Source organism: Peromyscus maniculatus, chromosome 5, assembly GCF_049852395.1.
Source record: "Peromyscus maniculatus bairdii isolate BWxNUB_F1_BW_parent chromosome 5, HU_Pman_BW_mat_3.1, whole genome shotgun sequence".
NCBI classification, from domain to species: domain Eukaryota; kingdom Metazoa; phylum Chordata; class Mammalia; order Rodentia; family Cricetidae; genus Peromyscus; species Peromyscus maniculatus.
The window spans coordinates 41,662,103-41,682,155 of record NC_134856.1 but is presented as its reverse complement, the minus strand read 5'-3'; the positions used below and the strand labels follow the sequence as shown (position 1 = coordinate 41,682,155).

The window sequence follows — 20,053 nt, the reverse complement described above, 5'->3', positions numbered from 1 at the left end:
CATGAAAGCTTGTTTTTTCTCTAAGCCTACAAAAATGACTTTGGGGTTGCCATTTTTTTTTCTTGTTGCTACCCTAACTTGGACATCTCTCCTCTTTAACTGGATAAAAATCTTACCTCTTCCTTCCTTCGTTCCTCCCCCCCCCCCCCCCAATAAAGGCTGCACGGGCTCTGGCAGAAGAACAAACCGAAATTAGAGGGCAGCCAAGATGCTCTCCATAGGTCCCTCCAGCTCTATACTGATTCTCTCTTTAATTACTCCCCAAACAGGCGCATTCTTCACATTGCTGCAAACTGACCAGCGATTTGTAAGTCTCAGAGTCAGTCAGTCTCTCTCTCTCTCTCTCTCTCTCTCTCTCTCTCTCTCTCTCTCTCTCTCTCTCTCTCTCTCTCTCTCTCTCTCTCCCCCCCCCCTCCCTCTCTCTTCTCTCTCTGGCTGAAGAGGATGTGCTTTAGACGAAAGACCCCAAAGTTCTCAGTGGCACCAGTACCCCAAGTGTTAGGAAGGTAGGAACTAACCCAAAAGCAGAGTGAGGAGGAGGAGGAGGAAGTCGGAGAGGAAAACGAGAGGGAATACAAGAAGGAACGCACTCCCGTGCCCAGCAGACTCTAGCCACTCTCTCCCCAGGTAGGTTCCCACTGGAGTCTAGGAGTTCAAGTGCATCCAGCCTGCCCTTCCCCCACATGCCCCAAGAGAATGGGAAGTTCAGCCAAGACTCGCAGCACCTGCCTCCAGAGCTAGGCCGGCTGCGAGCCGCGCGGCGGGGGAGGGAGGCTGCACTCACCTGGCACACAAAGCCTCCGTACACCTCGGGAGGAAGGAGGCACTCGGAGGTCCGGGGGCCACCACTCCGGCCTGCGCGACAACGGGAGATTCCAGCGGCAGCGGAGCCCCGAACTTACCCACCCCAGGCGGCATTCTCCCCACCTCCCGCTGCCCCCCGGGCTCGGCGGTGGCGCAGGCTAGGAGCGAGGGGCCTGGCGGCAGGGGCGGGGCGCGCATGGTGGCGGCCCGGGCTGGCGATCTTCGGGCTGCCCGGGGAGGGAGGTCCCCCAGGCGCGGCGGGGATTCACCCACGGGGCGCGGCGCTGCGTCCCCGGTCCCCGTCCCGGCCTGCCCGCCTCTCTCCTCCTCCTGCGCCGCCCGCCCGCCCGGAATCGCTTTATGTAAATGAAGCTCAACTCGCAGTTTGCAGCGCGCACCGCCCGAGGAAGGGGGGCGGGCGGGGCGGGGGGCCTTCGGGGATCCACATTACACAGCAACAAAGCGGAAGGTTAATTTGAAACTCACAGCCCCGCAGCCTCTCGGCTCCCCGGGCAAAGCCTGACATCTACAGTCGCGCTGGGCGCAGGCCGGACTGCTCGCGGTGGCCGCGCCCGCGTGCCTGCGGGGACCTGGGGACATAACACACGGGAGCAGGGCCGGGTCTGCTGGGCCCTGGCTCCCAGCACCGGCCTTGGAGGCAGGCTGGGCCGCACTCGCGTGGGGACAGGAGCCTTGGCTGCCCCGGCCTACAGCAACCCAGGAACCGGCCCGGCAGGAACAAAGCCGCGTCCCCGCGAGGCACTGACCGCACTGCTCATCAAAAGTCAAAGGCCGGCCTGGAAGAAACGGATGCTCCCTCAGCCACCAAAAAAAAAAAAAAAAAAAAAGCAGCAGCAGAAGCAGTTGGGGCCTCCGAACCCTGATCCATCAGTCTCTGGGCCCTGTCCACGTCAGAACCAGGCCACTCTCTAACAGGGGACATTAGCCAATGTGGACAGGAATTTATTTGAAACACACACCCATCCTATTAACTGCTTCACAGAGAACTTCTGTTTTTCAGCTGCAGAAACTTGTGAAAACATCCCCTACTCTCCATTGAGAGTTTAAGGACAGTTTTGGGGGAGAGAAGGGAAAAGGAGAAGAAAGGAGGAAGAAATGGCTAGGAAAGGACAAGCACTTTACAGCCACCCGATTTAAGCAAGGACACTACCCTTAAAAGCCACACAGCATTTCAGAGAGGGCAAGAAAGGTGCCGGTCTCAGGGAGGTACTACCACCAGGATCAAACCAAACAGGGCTACCTCAGCTGGTCAAAGCAACTGCTGGGCACTTCTGGGTTCCCCTCAGTTCACCTTTTACATGCTGTTATGTAAAGGCAGGCCCCTTGAAATCTCACCGGAAGTCTCCAATCCTCCCAGCCAGAATTCCACCCTCCTCCTAAATCTAGTCTTCATTCTCAGCACAGAAAGAAAGACACCTGCTTTTTCTCTTTCTGAAAACCAGCCACCCAGGCTGCCCCTGCAGCCGCGACTCTTTTCCTACTACACAATAATGAACCATGCAAGTGTTAGAAATATAATAAGCTCACCAGGAGGAAGAGCAGAATGTATGGAATCGTATTTGCATTAAGCACGCGTTAACAGGGAGGAAGGGGGGGGTGCTTGGTTGGTGAAAACTACCATGTCCCTGCGTAGAAAGCATTTCTGGTACAATAGAATTTGGGTTCATATCGATGTAAATACCTAACCTGTTGGGTGCAGACTAACGCCGTCTATATTTTAGTACCAAAAAAAAAAAAAAAAAAAAAAGGATTGCAATTTTCCCCCCAAGCTAGGGTCTTGGAAGAAAAGAACTGCCTCTAGGGAATCAAGTCGATAAGGGACAAAGAAGGGCAGAGGCCAAATTTAGTCAAACTTGGGGGGGGAGCAGTGGGGGGGGTGGAAAGCAGAAAGGAGGGTGGAGGATGGTTCTGTAAACCAGAGTATGGGCACAGTGGTGCTGTTCCAGACTGCCTGACCTCAGGCTCAAGAACAGGTGGTGTTTTCAAAACACACTGTTATTTATGTTAGCCACATGAGTCAGGAACACCTTAAAGAAAACCAATTAATAATTTAATTGAAAAGGGGACTATGAATAATACATGAAGATGATGATGGTGCCCGCAGTGAGGCAAGCAAGGTGGCCCTCCACTCAGAGATGCCCCCACCCACCCCACCCGCCCCCGGAAATCTCTTTGGGGAAATGGAGATTCCAGACCCTCCCTCCTCACCTGGAAGCCACCCCACGGGCCTAGCAGATGAAGTAAAGACAGCAGGAAAATGTTTCTACTCCTGGAAAATTGAATTTTGCAGCTTTCTCTTGAGTTTTATTCACGGGACAACCTCACAGAATCTCATACTATGGTGAGTATTGGGGGGGGGGGGCGGAGGACACACATAAATACCTTTGACAAAAATGAAAGCTGGAAAAACCACAAGACTAGAGTAACCTGAGAGGCTGAGGAGGGGCTGGCAGAGGGGCTCTGCCTTGATTCCTCCAGTGTCCCAGGCCCTGGTGACAGGCCTGCTACACCTCGGGAGCCTGACAAGCAGAAAAGAGACTGACCCTGATCCCTTTTTCTTTATCTTAATCCTGCAATAGCTACACGCTTGGTGAGGCCTACTCAAGCCTGTCTTTGTTCCAGACAAAAATTTCACAGGTAAGCCATGGGCAGGTAGCCTACAGCCTGTAGGCCATAGTGAATATGACGGCATAAAAGCTGGGGTGCTACCTCAGGAACAACTCCTTTTCATCCTTAACCAAAACAAGACCTCTTCAGAGGGAATTCGCAAAGCACACGCTGACTGACACATGGATCCACCAGTTTCTCTGAAATCCATGTTGCAGATCCTATCCCCAAGCTCGGGACAGGGCAGCTGCCTGACGTTAAAAACCCACGCCTGCCCAGCACTGACAGCCTGATGTTCCCGGGCTGCATCCTGAACACAATGACGAATAAAGCCACCACCAGAAGAGGCAGCTGGGAACGGTTCTCACAGTCCTCCATCCCCAGGCTCGTCTCATCTAGAAAGCCTGATTGGCAACAGCCAAAGGATAAATATTTAAAAATAAACCAGGGAACGCTCGCCCCTTCTCTTCTCCTCCCCTTCCCCATTCTCCAGGCCAGAGGTCTGCCCACTAATGCTTAGCTGGCTGATAAATTACAATTCTCCAACCCAGCCAAACCTGCTCCCTGCCACCCCCCATATCCCACTCTCTAATGCTCCAACCTTTCACTTGGGCAAAGCTCTTCCCTGACTGAAGAGACAGTGGATGTCAGCATTCCAGCCCCTCCTCCGAGCACAACTGGGTTTAGGTAGATGTGTGTAATTCTTCCAGATGATTCTATTTTTATTAAATTATATACCCACATTGATTTTTGAAACTTGGGCTTAAATGATCTGGAGGCTTTAACCTGGGACAGAGGACAGAGACACACACAGACATGTCCCCCAAATAAATACAAATATATCTGGAGCTGCATTTCGCTCCATGGTCTGAGCTCACCCCACCAATATGAGGTCGTTTTATTTAGGGGCCAGGTACCTGCTGGGTGCCCCAGGCCTCCTGGGTATGATCCAGAATACAGGCCAACCTGCAGGCAGCCCAGCTAGCGAAGGATGGCATGCATGAGGGCCTACGCACATGTTTTGTTTCACGTTTCTCTGACAGGAACCTCGAGGCCTTCGTGTATGATGGCAGCGCTAATTCCACAGATGAATTTTTACCCCACCGCAGCTGGAATGTTATCTGGTTTATTTACCTGCTCTTCCCAAGCCACCTCCTGAACCTTTCAATCATATGCACGATACAGACACAAATGAGTCATCTGCCTTTAAATCTGTGATTCAAAAGAGTTTTCCCAAAATAATTTTAAGTGGCAAAGCCCAAGTCTCAAGGAAGCAAAAATACAGAAGTTGTCTTAAAACCGCCTTAAATGTTAGGCAAATAGGTCACCACGGTCTCCTTTTTTTCTTTCTTTTTTGGAAACAAAAATATTTTTTCTGAAAGGGCAAAGAGAATTTGCCATGCAAGACTTTTATACCCAGGGGGATTTTTACATTTGCTTTTCTAAACCTTGAAATTGAGAATTTTAATGACAAGGCAGACAGATGCTTACAGACAGCATCCCAGTCAAGGGTCTACATGCTAAGGAGAGAGTGGCGCTTTGTTTGGGCCGAGGGGGGGGGGAGGTGGACTTCCCACTCTGTTCCTGAGCCATCCCCAAGTGTCTGACACATCCCTTCACAGTGGCCAGCAAACCACCGAATTCTTGGAGGGGACGGAGGTTGGGGCAGAAGAAAGGAAACAGGAAACGAGAGAGGAAAAGAAAAAGGATGGGCAGGGGATATTGTCTGTTTATATAAATCCTACTTAAAAAAAAAAATCTCAACCCACTGTCAATTCCATACACACCAACTAGTTTAAACAGTGCATTCTGTCGGACTCCCAGCCATCCATCTCAGATTTTTTTTTTCTTTTTAATGAGTAATTTCACATAGGTTTCAATTCTTCCCTAGCCAATGATCACTTTTAAGTAGTGGACAGGATACCAGGAGATAAACAAAAGATGACCCTTTCACGCTTTACCCCGGGTAATGCTAGAATCCCATTTCTTCGATTCATCTTTTCACCGCAGTTCATTTTTGTTGGAAGTCTGTGCTAATCTGGCTTCACAGTTGTCCCCCCCACCCCACCCCCAGCTGACATCCCACATATCCCCCAAGTCAGCCAGTGTTTTAGAATGTGGGTTTCTATTGAGGCTGTTCCAATCGCCAGTGAGGCCTACGGTGAAATGTGCTTCATGCTGCTCCGTTCGTCTCTCTGCGGACAAATAGAAACTGTGAAATTTAAAGAATGGATAAAAAAAAAAAATCTAAAACAAAGAGGTTAAAAAAATAGGACAAATGTTTTTGCTTTTGTGTCTCCCTGCAGCGATTGTTTGGGGAAGCTGCACTGACAATAACCATGAGCAGGCCATCTAAAGGCGATGCGCTCACAAGGGGACGCCTTGCCTGCTCCCTTTGGTCTGGGAGAAAAAGTACCTTAGCTCCGTTCTCCAGGAACAAAAGGCCGGGGCCAGGGGAGGGGGGAGAGGTTACTGGGCTTTCACAGGGAGCAAAGTGTCAAAGCTGGTTCATTTTTCACCCTTCTGAGTTAGAAAGCCGCTCAGGGAACTTCCTAATGACTCCTTTTCCCTCTCTATTACTGCTAAAGCTAAGACGACAAAACAATGACATATTTTATATACATATGAGTATGTGTATGTGTATACATGTGTGTGTGTATACACACATCCTTAAAAAAAAAAAAAACAAAAAAAAAAAAACAAACCTAAAACCCACCATGCCAGTCAAGGAAGGCCTTTGGGGCCCACATGAGCCTGCTTCTCTCCTCCCTCTCACCACCCTACTTTTTTTCTTTTTGGAGGGGGGATCCAGTAGTAGAGCAGATGAAAAGACAGACAGTGATATGTCCAATAACATCAAACTGGCCTTTATCAGTCCAAAAAGGTAGGGTGTTATCCGGGACAGGAGGTATTGGGGGAGAGGGTTGGGGGCAAGAAGGCCTGGAAATAGTTCCTTTTTTTCCCAGCATGAAGTCGGATAATGCCAATTCCACATTCACAACTGAATCGAAATCTCACATCATCACTGAATGGTGGGAGTGGTTTTTTTGTTTATTTATTTGGAGTTTAGATTTGTGTGTGTGTGTGTGTGTGTGTGTGTGTGTGTGTGTGTGTGTGTGTGTGTGTGTGTTCTTTTTTTAGAGGATGTCCTAGAGAACTGGACAGTGAGGGTGTATTAACCCAGACAAGGTGTGGCAGGGACCAGGGGAGGTGGTGCCACCAGGAAAGGAAGCTGGGGTGAATCACTGCATGCCATGGAAATACTGGGCCGAGTGGATGTAGGAGTGTTTAACCAGATTAACACACTGGAAGTGTCTTCCCAGGCAAGCAAAACCCTAGGTCAAAGCAAAGACATTCGACCCCCAAGCCAGACCTGACTGCTCCGGGAACACCCCCCCCCCTTCCCCAAAGCAAGCACAGGGCTCTGACCAAAGAGCAAGGTCACAGGCAGGGATGAGAGGGCCCTGCAAAGCACAATAAACACTCGAATATGAACGGAAATGACATCAGCAAAGTGAAGGACCTGTTTACTGCAGATCAAAACAAAACAAACTTCCAAACCTTTTGTGTACACAAGAGAACTCTATAAAAAGCCTTGCTAAATGTCACTAGGGTCTACACATCGGCAACCCAATAAGAAAATATGACGGTTACTGGAGGGGGGAGCTGGGGGGGGATGATGGAAAGAAGGTGGAGGGAGGGAGATCAATCCCAGCTAGGACCAAAAATCCAGTTGCTGGTTACCCCCTCTGCTGAGTCTTAATATTTATTGGTGTTTATAATCTGAAAGCCATGCTCTATGTTTCACTTAATACAAGGCCAGACAGCGTTGTCTAATGAGGCAGCATTACAATCAGCTTGTAATGCTGAATTTTTAATGCTGCCAAGGATTCTGTTACATAATAATATGAAAAACAGAAGCCCAGAGTGGGGTCACAGTGACAAGACCTCCCCAGTGCCACCAGCCTGGCTTCCCTTGCCTCCGCCCACTACCACTTTCTGATTTGAAATCAACTCTTCATTCCCTACACAGGAGGTCGATATGGAAACCGAGAGGATTTCTTAGGAAATCCACACTTTCCATTATTTCTGTAGTCTCTTATCCAAAGTTCTATGTCGAGAGTTTGAATTCTAGCTTATCTGGGGTGAGAGCTCTAAAATGAAAATTATTTCTTCTTGAAGGTGGGGGGCAGGGGCTGAAGAGACAAAGAACAGAGGGGAGAGGGTGGCTTATTTTTTAAGCAGATCAAGCCATTTTTAAAAATAAAAATAAAACCACAGAAAGAGAAGGAACGGGGGGTGGGGGGTGTGGGGTGGGGGGTTGGAAAGGTGGAGCTGGCCGCCCATATCCATAGCTGCTGCTCTCAGCTTACACTGGTGTAATTTAAAAGCATACATACAGGCGCGTTGCTTCTCTCTGTAATACCCCAAGACTGTAAATCTATAACCACTGCAATGATTTAGTGATTAAAAACATGATAACATATTGTGTAACTGCAAACCACAGAAGCCTTGCCAACTCTCCTCCAAGATAAAGGGGGGGCCCGGGGGGAATACAGAAAATGTGTTGCTTGCAGGGATCTTCCTAAACTCCAAAGGTTTTAATGAAAGGACCCATACAGGAGACAATCTCAAAAGGGTGAGTGCATTCTGTGTGAGACCAGAAAAGAGAGGGTAAAAGGGGGGGGGGGGAGCTACTTTACGTGGGATTGTTTTCCTTGTAATAACAAATGACAACCTAAACATGCCTTTTCCTTTCTCTCCTCCTTCCCCTTTTCTTAATGGTTTGTTGTAACTGGAATGACTGGTCTTGTGCATATTCAAAGCTGCTTTGTAACAGCATCTGGAGACCCCACCTTATTTGCCTGAACTCAATGGGTTATTGTTGTTGTTTTTTTTTTTTTTCCTCCCCCTCCTCCCTGGTTTTGTTTTGGATTCGGTATTGTGGGTTTTCTGGTGTCACTGGGAGCCCCCAGTCCACACAGTCAAAGGAAGGAAGGCCCTGATGCCTTTAAGCTACTGAGCTAACACCTGAGAGGGAAGCACAATTTGTAACGTGTCAGGAGGAGCCTAAGCTACACACACACACACACACACACACACACACACACACACACACACACACACACTAAAATCAAAGCAGCTGTAGGGGTTTTGGCCTCTGAGCAGCTGACCTGACCCCATTCTGTATATTCTTTTATTTCCCCATTGCAGGAATCCTGCACCTTGGGTCAGATTAGTACTCCGTGACCCTGAGGAGGAAGGCAGTCACCAAGCCCTAGAAAACTGTTCCATATTTAATAGGGGGGGGGGGGGGAGTGTGAGTGCAAATACATTCAGAAACCCCACATACACACACACACACACACACACATACACCACAATCTGTCAGGGCTACCAGGCCATAAGACCAGCTCCGGCCCAGTTTTCTCAGTCCACACCACTAAGAGCTACCACGACCACCACCACCAAACCTTCATGCCTACAGCTCTAACCACCAACACACACATACACAAACACTCCTTCGGGGACTTCATGTTTAAAAAGTCCACAGATCTGAATCGCCTCCTCTCTGGACCAGAGCAGGGCAGTTTATTCAGAGAAATCAATAGGAAAGAGCATTTGCAAATATTTATATAAGCCCAGTGTGTTTCAGCATTAAGTAATTAAAAACTAGAACCCAGGGAGGGGGGAAGGGAGGAGACACAGGCAAGAGGAAGGCCACGGGCCTCCACTGCTTTCCTGCCCACACCTCATCTCCCCAAGCCACAATCCTTTCAAAAATGACTTCGTGTACACTTTTTGCAAAATCCTGTTCCGAACCATTTTCAAGACTTTTCAAAATAATCTCCAAATATGGATTCACCTACCACCATTCAGGACTGACTGTGAGATAACTGTCTTCTGTATTCTCTCTCTCTCTCTCTCTCTCTCTCTCTCTCTCTCTCTCATACACACACACACACACACACACACACACACACACTCGAGCGCGCCACTCTGGCTTTTGATATTGCTTCAATCTCTAATACGTTACTCTGTTATGTTCCTACCTCTACTTGTACTAGTTTAAAAAATCGAACAGAACATCCTGAGGAGAGGAAGGCTGTAGCAAAGATTCCATAACCCAATACCCACCCGAGAAGTCCTAGGCTGCTGCCTACTTCCCTCCAACTCAGGAGACTTACACTTTAGGGGTTCAGCATTTGAAATCCTCACATGTAAACAAATACACACACACACATAAACACACACACACACTTCAGTAAAATAAAGGGGTTATAACACGGGCCACTATGGAGTGAACTTCTATCTTGTTCTGGAAAGCTGAGCAGTAAATTCTGGTTATTCTGCTTCTAAATCTGCTGAAAGAAACCGACCAAGGCACTGGAGCAACCACACTGCAGGTATTGTAGAAATTTACAGTAAATGTAGGTACAAGATTGCAGCACATTGCCCTATTGATTATTCAGATTGATCAATCTCTCCTCTACCATTTCCCAAGCTTCTTTCCCAGGACCTCCGAAAAAGTTGGCCAGTAACTAGCCATACACCCAAAGCAGGTAGAAATATATATATATTAAAAAAAGAAAAACATTATAAATCCTCAATGCCCCCAAAGGGCTTGAGCCTTTCTTAAAATTCCAAAGTGAATTTATGTTCTGTAATTTGCATTGGCCACCGTATGTCAGTCTTCAAAGGTATTTAACAAGCCCCCCTTTTAAAAGTCACCAACAGAAGGCCAAAAAATGGCAATCAGTTTCCTTCTTCCATATAGTCCTTAGATCAAGTTTCAATAATTGAAACCAATAAAAATTGACATATTTCCCCTACTTCAAAGTGATAAGGGGGGAAAGTTAAGAGTGGGTGATTTTTGAAGTACTCATAACCAAAGAATTTGCCACAGTCGAAGGAATTGCACATTTCACAAAAGTCAGGTTCTGAGCAACAGATTCATTCACAAAGTAAAACGTATTATTTTAATAGCTCCAAACACAATTCAAGTGCACTGCATAAAACACTTAAGACCTACCCGCCAACTGACATGCAAAAGATTCTATACATTAAAATGTATATCGTAAAATTAGGAACGTGCTTTTTTGCATCTAGTGGAGTGGGGCGAGAAGTGCGAGTGGGGAACCGAACGTAAACAATCCCAGTTTCGCATGAGCAAGAGAGAGAGAGAGAGAGAGAGAGAGAGAGAGAGAGAGAGAGAGAGAGAGAGAGAGAGAGAGAGAGAGAGAGAGAGAGGAGAGAGAGAGAGAGAGAAGAGAGAGGAGGAGAGGGAGAAGAAAAAAAAAAAAAAAAAAAAAGTCCTCCGATGCGATGTTTGCCTCTCAACTCAGCTGGCCGAGGAGGCCGGCAAGGCTGGCTCCGGCCCTGGCCGGCAGCGCGGCCCCGACCCCCGGGAGCCCCTAGTGTCCAGGGCGCAGCCCCCTTTGCGCGTTCCTGGCGCTGCTCACCCGGCCGGGCAGGGAGCGTCCAGGTAGAGCTCGGCGCAGCCGCCTCGCCCCCTCCCGGACCGGGGACTACCCCCGAGCTCCGCGGCCCCCGGAGCGGCCCCGCGAGGAAGGCAGGCGCCCGGCCGGCGGGGCAGCTCCGGGCCAGGCGAGCGCTCCGCCCAGGGCCCCGGCACCGCTCGGGGTGGGGCGCAGTCGGAGGGGGGGGCACGCTGCACCGGGACCCCCACCCCCGCCAGTCGCCGCCTTTGTCTGGCCGCGGGGACCCGGAGCCGCGCGCCTCCTCCTCCCGGGCCCCGCACCCCGGCCGGCCTTGCCCTGCCCTGCCCGGCGGCGCCTCCAAAGTCCCCGCGCGGGCCTCGCCCCGGGCGCCTCCACCCTCCCGGGGGTCGCCGGCGGCTGCGCGGGGGCCGCGGAGGAGGGGGCGGCCCGGGTTTGGCGGCGGCGGGAGGAGGAGGAGGAGGAGGAAGAAAAGAGAAAGAGAAAGTTTGGCGCAGGGGGCAGGCGAGCGGGACGCGGCGAGCGAGCAGGGCACGGGCGCGGGGAGCGCGGGCGGCGGCGGCGGCCGGGCGCGGGAGCCGGGAGGGGGCAGGACGAGCCCCATGCAAAGCAGCCCGGGCGCCCCGAGGAGCCCCGCGTCCGGGCGACGGCGGGAGGAGGAGGAGCAGGCGGCGGCGGCGGCGGGAAGAGGAGGAAAAAAAAAAAAGAGGGAAAAGTTGCCACTTACGCGGTTGCTCCTCCGGCGGCGGCGGCTGCAGCGGCGCTGCTGGCGGCGGCGGCGGCGGCGGGAGCTGGCGGCGCTTTTAATCCCGAAAAGAGGCGCTCGGGCCGCGGAGCCCATCAAGGCAGCAGCGGCGGCTGGCGGGGGGCGGCGGCGGAGGACGCGCTGCTGGCGGCGGCGGCGGCGGAGCTGGAGCGCGCTCGGCGGAGCCCGGGGCGGGAGGCGGCCGCAGCCGGGGAGCCGGAGCCGCCGCCGCCGCTGCCGCCGAGCAGCATGGTTGGCGGGGAGTTTACAGCCCCCGGAGCGGGCAGGGGCCACGGAGGAGAAGCGGCGGCGGCGGCGGCAGCGGCTCTAGGCTGTAATTGGGATGCAAAGCAGGCGGCGGCGGCGGCGGCTGCGGCCGGGAGGAGGAGGAGGAGGAGGCGGCGGCGGCGGCGGCGGCTGCAGCGGTCGGAGGGGACGCGCTGGAAGTGGGAGCTGATGAGTGAAAAGAAAAAAAAGTCTTTGGATCTTTATTCTGCTAATTAGTTTCCTGCAAAAAATGGCTGTGATTAATTCAGTGCGCATGTGCTTCATTACCCAGGCACGACGGGAAGGGCTAATTAGCCACCTTCTGGATCAATAAGATTCAGCAAAAAAGAAAAGGGGGAGGTGGAGGGAGGCAGAGGGGAGGAAGGGAGGAAAAAAAAAAAAACCAGGGGAAAGTGATGAGCAGGGCAAGGAGAGCAGGAAGAGAGGATGGGAGAAGAGCCTAGGCAGAGGGAGAAAGGCACCAAAAGTTTATGCATGTATTAAAAACACATACACACACACACCCGACACACACGCACACATACACACACACACACACACACACACACACACACACACACACACACACACTACCGTGAAGTGAAATGCGAAGCAACAATAGAGACCTGGCTAAGATTTTTTTAAAGATTTTTTTTTCTTTCTTGTAATTTCTTTTTCTCGTTCTTTTTCTTTTCTTTTTCTAGAAAATGCAACAATGCTTAAATTAAGTAGGAAAAGAGCATCTTCAAGTGGGGGTGGGGTGGGGGGGCAATAGTGGCGTGGGACAGCTTAAAACAGAGGTTTAAGAGAAAGACCAGAGGCTTGGAATGGAGGCCACTTTAAATTGCAAATCAGAGATTTTTTTTTTTTTTTAAACGGAGGAAAATTAACTCTCCTTAAATCAGAGGATGAAGGAAGAAAATACGGGGAAAACTTTAACACATACCATAGGCTAGACAAAAATCTGTATGTTCGTTTTATTTCCTGACATCGATGCAGTCAGCATCCTCTGCTTCCTCAGAAGGACAGAGGATGGGGGTGGGTAGGATTAGAAGAAATGAAAGGAGAAAAGTGAGTCAGGACTGGAAGGGGGTCGAGTTTAAGAAAAGGAAAAGTTGCCTTCGAAAAGAAGTCCAACTTTCCACCTTTCTAGTCTTAAGAGAAAAGTAAAATCAATTTTCTCGTGTAAAGCCTGGGAAGCAGATGTTTTTAAAACACAGGAAGCTATTTTGCCATCAAAAGCAGGGATGTAATAAAGGCAGCGAAAAATAATTTCAGACGAAATTCATAAAAAAAAAAAAAAGAGAAAGAAAGCCTATGTGTTTAAGTATCGAGGAAAGGTCTAGAGTGTAGAAAGGGGAAATAACGCACCCCATCCCTAATGGAAAAAAAAAATCTTACAGCTACCTCCAAGAGTTTGGAGCAGTCTTGAAGCCAAAGGGCTTGAAATGAGAGGATGGATTTCAGATAAAGACTAGGCACAGCGCATCCCACCAGAGCCCAAAGGAGATCCCTGGAATCAAAGACAGCAGCCAGGGACCCTGCTACTCTACAGAGTCCCAGTACATCAAAGCTATCACTTAGGCTGGGGTATGGTACTTCCAAAAAGCAAGCAAATAAATGCAGGAAGAACAAGTCTCTCTCTCTCTCTCTCTCTCTCTCTCTCTCTCTCTCTCTCTCTCTCTCTCTCTCTCTCTCTCTCCCTCTCCCCCCTCTCTGTCTCCCCCCAGTTTCAGCGCACTACTGACTACTGAATATATTTTTTTAATGACAAGCATGTTATTTATGTAAGTTCTACATGAGAACTAGTGCCATTGAAATTACACTGTGATGAAATAAAATGCAATCTGCACTTTAACTGACTTGCAAACAAGCCTTATAATGCCAGGTAGGGAAAGAGCTCCATAAAACTTATTTTTCTTGGGGGTATTTTTTTTTTTGCCCCAGCCTACCAAGATTATTCATCTAAGAAGGAATTTGGGAATTAATCGGGAAATCTGTTTGATTAGAAAGTAATTCTTCATTTTGAGAGATTTTTCCAATGCTCTTAAGACCATGCAGCTTCTTAGCCAAGACTAGGGGGAGAAAACCGGTTTAGGATTTTGCAGTTACCTCATCTAATCCTGCTGAATTCACTCTGGGAATAATGCTGTTTTATTTAGGCGGGGCATGGGGGGAGAAAAAGAAAATACATTTAGAAAAATCAGGGGTTTCCTCTCTCTGAGCCAAATCTGGGTTACCATTCAAAGTTTTCCTGGTTGCTTTTCCAAGCCGGACAGCTGATCAATAAAGCCAAGTCCAGCCTGGCTTGCTACAGGTCTCACCAGTCAGTGCTTGCAAAACCTTTGTCATTTTCTAAAAATAAAAAAGCTAAAAGTTATTGTAGAAGAAGGGGCTTTTTTTGTCCCCTGCACAATGTGTCTTTTGTGAGGTTAATACCATTCTGGGCTCTCGATAGCCCTGGACAATGAGGACTCTCCAGGAGCGTGTGAAGACCCTGGCTTTTTTCTTTCTGGCCTTTTTTTCCCCCTTTTTTTTGTGGGAGGGGGGGAGGAAGGATGAAACATTCCTACAGTCCAAATACAACCTCTGCTTTGATTAAATAAATATTTATCTTTATTGTAGCTATTGTATATTTTTACCTTCAGTTTGTCCGGTTTCTGATTATTATTTTAAAATTTTCATTGGCAACAGTTAATCTTTTTTTTTTTCTTTCAGTCCAAAATACAGGTCAGTGTAAAATGTAGCTGACTGAAGGAAGACTGGTAAATTCTGAATTTTTCCATAATGCATCAGGTAAGGAAACTGATCAGCCCTTGAGGAGTATGTTTGCTTCATATTTTCCTGTCTTCAGGAATCTTCATAAATCTGTTAGTTTGTTTTTTAGAGATGCAGCAGAATTAAATTTCTCCTTGTAGGTGTTGAAAAACCACTTAAATACCTTGTGTTTATTTTCTTTTAAAATGTAAATAGCAGGAGAAGTGAACTTGTAGCCTGTTGTTTCTTATATTAAAAAAAATACAAAACAAATGTGTGGAGGGAGTCCCTATTTGGGGGAAAATTCTGGATATAAATCTATTTCATGTTGCAATCATAGGGAAACGTCAGCTTAATCTTGTAAATACTTATGCTAATTTTACTGGGAGAATTCGTTCTAAGGAAAAGTACCAACCTTGTGTGATTCAATAATGCTTTAGATGATAATCCAGCATCTATATGGATTATTTTACATACAAAATGGGGGAAGGGAGCAGAAAATCCAGAATCTAAATCCTTTATTTACTGGAAAGCAGGCAGAAAATTTTAGAGCAGCCTGTTTTTGAAGGCATTTTCCAGTGGGGAGGGGAAGTGGAGTGTGGTCTAAACACTGCATTGCTATCTACGTCTCTTCTGCCTCTCTCTCAAATGAATGGCTCTAGATAACAAAAGTATATGCATAAAAGGGTACATAAATAAACATCTGAATGACTTCAGATGCCTCTCCATCTGTGTGTGACTATATGTGTGCACACAAATATCCAAGGTGTGCACAAATGCAGTTACTGTACAGAGCTATCCAAGGGCTTTCCCTTGCTGGGAGATTTATGTTTCCAGGTCTGTTTGAAGCCTTTTCTTTGCAAATATAACATAGTCATGTTGCTTTAATGAAGAGGATGTAGATGCTGAATCTGGGTATGAATCTGTTCCCCTACAGTTTGCAGAGTATGAGGTTGTAGTAGCTATTATTTGGTCCAAGTGCTAACTATGCAATGGGCCAATGTCAGAAGCAAAGAGTGTACGGAGGGCGAGGTGGGGGCATGCTAGTGTATTTCTCTTAGAAAGAGCCTAGCTTTGGGCCCCAGGAGTCCCCCACAACAGGCTGACTGGGGACACAGGAACAAAAAAGGAGGGGGATTGAAACTCAGTGTGGAGGCAGGGGCGGTTGAAAGCGTGCATCTCTGAACATCTCTAGCTCAAGATGTAAGGGAAGGGCTGAAGAGTGAAAAATGTTTGGTCTCTTTTTAAATGTGTATTGTTATTCTACATCTATTGTATGTACATGTTGCCGTCTTTTCATTTGCCACGACAACATATGGATTCCATAAATACAGACATGCCGAAGTGCATCTGTCTGAGTAGTTAACACGATCCAAACATCCCTCCTCATTCCGCTAACTCCGATCTTCCTTGGGCTCCCTGGCAGCGCTTGTACCCAGGATCCTAACATCCCTTAATCTCACCCTTTTGTGAGACTTTCTTTTGTGGTCTCTGCACTGGATTCGAGGTGCAGAGCTGTGGGGGGCAGATTGCTAGCAACGGAGCAGTCAGAGCCGCTGCCACCCGCCTAGGGCCTCCGAGCTATCGGGGAGGAAAGGGTTAAGCTGCCAGAGCCCAGGGAAGGGGCTGTGCTCATCCCTGAGCGAGGTGCAGCCACCGGCAGCTGTGACTTAGGGGTCAAGTCCGAGATCACCTTTCCCCTGCCTCTGGAAATGGCAGAAGATGGGAAGGGGGGCTGGAAACAGGAGAAAACAGCAAGCACGTGGTGCGGCGCTCCATCCATTCCCTCCCCTAGTCCCAGTCCACCCCTTGACCCCCAGTCAAACCGGACAGATCTCGTTCACTCCTAGGGCTGTGGGGCATAGTTCTGAGTATCCCAAGTCACTCCTTTCATTAGCCCTGCCCCCGCCGTGAAATCCCTGTGTACTAGAGTCTTAAGTACCCAATCTGAAAGTGTGTCCTCCGTGTGCCAGGGAGTAAGAAGCCTCTGTAGGTCAAAACTTCCTCCTCCTTTGCAAAAGACTGGGCTGCCCCTAGCAAGAAGAAGTTTGAATGTGGCCCTCGCTGCCTCGGAGGCAACTGTCCTCCTACAGTCCCGAGTGGGTGCACACGGGGAGACGGGAGCCGTGCAGCTTCTCGCTTTGTCTCTACATTTTTAGTCAAATGTTTTCTTTCTCCCATCTCACGCAGCCCCCCAGAACACTTTTAATCAAAAATATTTTTCATACCTGAAAGATGACCAAAAGCCTAATTCAAAATTTGTTCCAAAGGTATTTCACTAGAAAAGAACAAAATGGCAAAGTCTTCTGTCTTGGCTTAACAGTAGCACTAAGTTGCAGAGTCTTAGCACCCAGGTCCTATGAGTTATGGGGTGTGCAGGTGTCCACGGTGCGGGGTAGGGGGAACCTTTAAGAATGTGCTTCCCAAAGACACCCCCCCCCCCCGGCTGGGCATTTAGAAGAATAAGAGGATAGTTCTTTTGGAAAGTTACAATAAGAAAAACAGCTCTGGGTACGAAAAGACCTGCCTCAGACTGACAGCCCCCAATCCTTGGAGGAGAGGAGACAGGTGGGAGATAGAGAAGATAAGAAGATGAATGGGAGCTCAGAACTCAGGGTCTGCCTTCCTCTGGGTCTCCCTCCGAGGTGAAGGTGCATCACCCTGATCCAACCTGTGCTTCCAGGGCCAAGAGCAGCCCAGCTGGTCCAAAGGTAGCTGAGATCTGTCTGTTCCAACCTGCCTGCCCCTAACCCTGCCAGAACCTCCAAACCTCAAAAATCAAACCGAATTGGCCTCTGGAATCTAAAGAGGCTTCATCCCTGGGGCAAGGATGGGGGGACAAGTCCTGTTTTGTTGTTGTTGTTATTGTTGTTTTGGTTTGGTGTTTTTTTTTTTTTCTTCCTTTTGAACTCCCAATTCAAACAAGACCACAGCCTACTCTCGAGTGTCATCCCCAGTACATGGATCCTGGGTATGTTTCATTCATTCTTTTCTTTCTTCCTATTTCTCAGAAGTAAAACTTTTAAAGAATTAGCTCCAAACTTAAGAGTGCCGGATTCTTGAAAGTGTTCCTAGCGATAAATCCTAGAAACTGCCTTCATTTACAGTACCTAGGGTATTGTGAAAATGCAGGGCAATTGGTCAGCTGCCGGGATAGAGCTGGATTCCCTAGTTTTCTCCATTCCTTTGCAATGGAAATCTGAAGTCCAATCTTGGTGGTGGGAGGGCAGGAGGAACAGAGTCCCTTCCTGTCTCTCCTGGTGTGTGCTGGCTTCCCTTCTGGTGTGCCTTGGTACCAGAAGTCTGCACCACATCTAAAGCCGGAGGTGGGCGAGGAGGAGACAGAACTAACTCATCACAATTCGACAAAGTGAACAACTGCAGTGCTGAGCCCCTTGGTCTGGCAACGCTCGCTTTAGGGATTCCCAAGAGCGTATAACTTGGGGAATGATGGACGCTTCTTGCTTGCCCGCTACAGGCAGAAGAAAAGGAAGCCCTGAAAAGAGCTGCGGGGGTGGGGGGTCTGGGGAGTAAAGCTGTGAGCGTGCACCACCAGGGCTGGCCTGGGGAGAGGATGCCCATGGTGGCACGTGCATTGTTGACAGGCAGGCATGCGCTAATGGAGGGATGCGTGGCTGAGCAATCCTCCCGTGCTTGCATTTCTTGCAGGCATGGCTTGTTTAATGGCGAGGGAATTGAGTGCCTCACACACACCCTTTTTTTCTTTTGCTGAGAAACGTAAAAAGGAACCTATATTGTATACATATTCAGGAAAAAAAGTGTGCATTTTTTTCCTTGAGAAATACCTAGTGCCATAATATTTCTGATTTAAGGGGCGAGGGAAATCTTTGAAGTGAGGGAAATCAGTAGGGGACGAACTAGCTTTTCCTGATTTTTTTTTCTTTTTTTTCTTTCTGTGTGTGTGTGTGTGTGTGTGTGTGTGTGTGTGTGTGTGTGTGTGTGTGTGTGTGTTTCTTCTCAAAGCCAGTAATGGGATTTAAAATGAGAGAGTCCCAGTCTGCGTCCTCCCTCCCATTCCATTTTGCTGTTTTCGCCCCAGAAAAACCTCTTCGGTAACAGGCTGCATTATCTTAGGGGATGGTTTAAAGAGAAACAAGGTTTAAGGAACACATCAACTTTTTTTTTCAAATGAAGTTTAAAAAAAAAAAATTCTAAGGACAATTTAAGCAACAAAGGACATTGAACAGATATTTTTTCCAAAGGGGGGAAAATCCGATTCGTTTGTTTCCCGTTCTTAAGAACAGAGAAAAGGGTGAATCTGATCTTGGAGTGTGTGTAAGGCACGAAATCTGGGGCCCGAGTTTGGATGGGGTACTGGGCAGAGGTAAGGCACAGTACGAGGTCTCTCAAGAGGTCTGAGACGCAACAGGCTCGGGGCCCCTGGGATGTGGTTCCAGCTAGCCACATTTTCCTCTGGGGGGTGTGGGGGGCTTCAGGTCCGGCAGAGGGCAGGGCACTGGCCCCCTATGTGCTTTGGACGCGCCCTTTCAACCACAGCAGCCTGTCAGTTACATTCCAGAGCTCAGTGGGTAGCAGGAACATTCGACGCCAGTTTCCCCGTGGCCCGGATAGGACGCACCCTTTTTGTACCTGCGTCTCTATCCCCTACCTGATCTGGCTGGATGTTGTAAAGACCATTCACCACCCCAAATCTCTCCACCCTGGTCCCCAAAACCATAACCACCAGAATCCCGACATTTCCCTAAAATGTAGATCCTGGTCCTCCGATCCAGCGCACGCATCCCTAATGTCTGGCACGCCTAGCCGAATATTTCGGGATCCTTTCCTTCTCTTTGGCTTGGGGTGCCAAGAGGAAGCCAGGGGGCTCTGGCCCCTGAAGACACAAATTGGAGAGCTTAGGCCAGGGAAGAGCCGCAGCCCTGGAACCCAGTCGCCCCTTGCAGGTGCGTGCCTGGCACGTCCCTGGGGCCCCTCGGCTGAGAGGGGAATGGGCTAGCCCGGGCGGAGCAACCCTGTCACCTTTCTTCTGCGGGAACCTAGAAAAACCATTACGCGCAGCCCCGGCCGTAGCAGCCCAGCTGGAAAGCAGAGGGCTTGGGCGCACCCCCTGGCCTGGATCCGCACCGCCCAAGCCCAGCCCTTCCTCCCTAACGCTGCGATTCCTGAGCTGGGGCTGCCTGTCCTGTAGATTTTTGCCTCCTTCACAGCCTGTCGAGACTCCCAGACTCTGCTGGGCCACCGACGTCCCACCCCCGCCCCGCTGGGAGCAGAGGTGGGGCTGCTCAGGAAGAAGTCCCTGAATGCGGCTGCTGGACACGGGGCGGGAGAGTCGTCCCAGGCTGCCCCTCCCAGCCTAGGTGTTGGGGAAAGAAGTCTGTTTCTGTAGCCTTCGGTCTCAGGGCGGAGCGGA

General features: G+C 49.3%; 1 protein-coding gene and 1 long non-coding RNA gene across 6 annotated transcripts in view; one reads left to right on the top strand and one right to left on the bottom strand.

The window, feature by feature from the left end:
• The window catches only part of Zfhx3 (zinc finger homeobox 3), a 256,316-nt gene extending 244,559 nt beyond the window's left edge, over positions 1 to 11,757 (bottom strand). Inside the window, exon 1 of one of the 3 annotated variants that reach the window (XM_076572127.1) lies at positions 11,620 to 11,757. The gene's annotated coding sequence lies outside the window, so the exon portion shown is untranslated. Of the gene's footprint in view, positions 1 to 784; positions 1,120 to 11,619 lie in introns of those variants that run through there. The other 2 variants (XM_006974131.4, XM_076572129.1) reach the window with 2 other exon arrangements.
• On the top strand, positions 45 to 4,175 carry LOC107400860 (uncharacterized). Of its 3 annotated transcripts, XR_013051301.1 has the most exons (3): positions 2,718 to 3,166; positions 3,405 to 3,462; positions 3,651 to 4,175. It is a non-coding gene; the product is annotated as an uncharacterized LOC107400860 (long non-coding RNA). The 3 variants fall into 3 exon arrangements; XR_013051300.1 differs by lacking the exon at positions 2,718 to 3,166 and adding an exon at positions 45 to 627 and having other exon boundaries at positions 3,405 to 4,175; XR_013051299.1 differs by having other exon boundaries at positions 3,405 to 4,175.
• Positions 11,758 to 20,053: the final 8,296 nt, after the last annotated feature.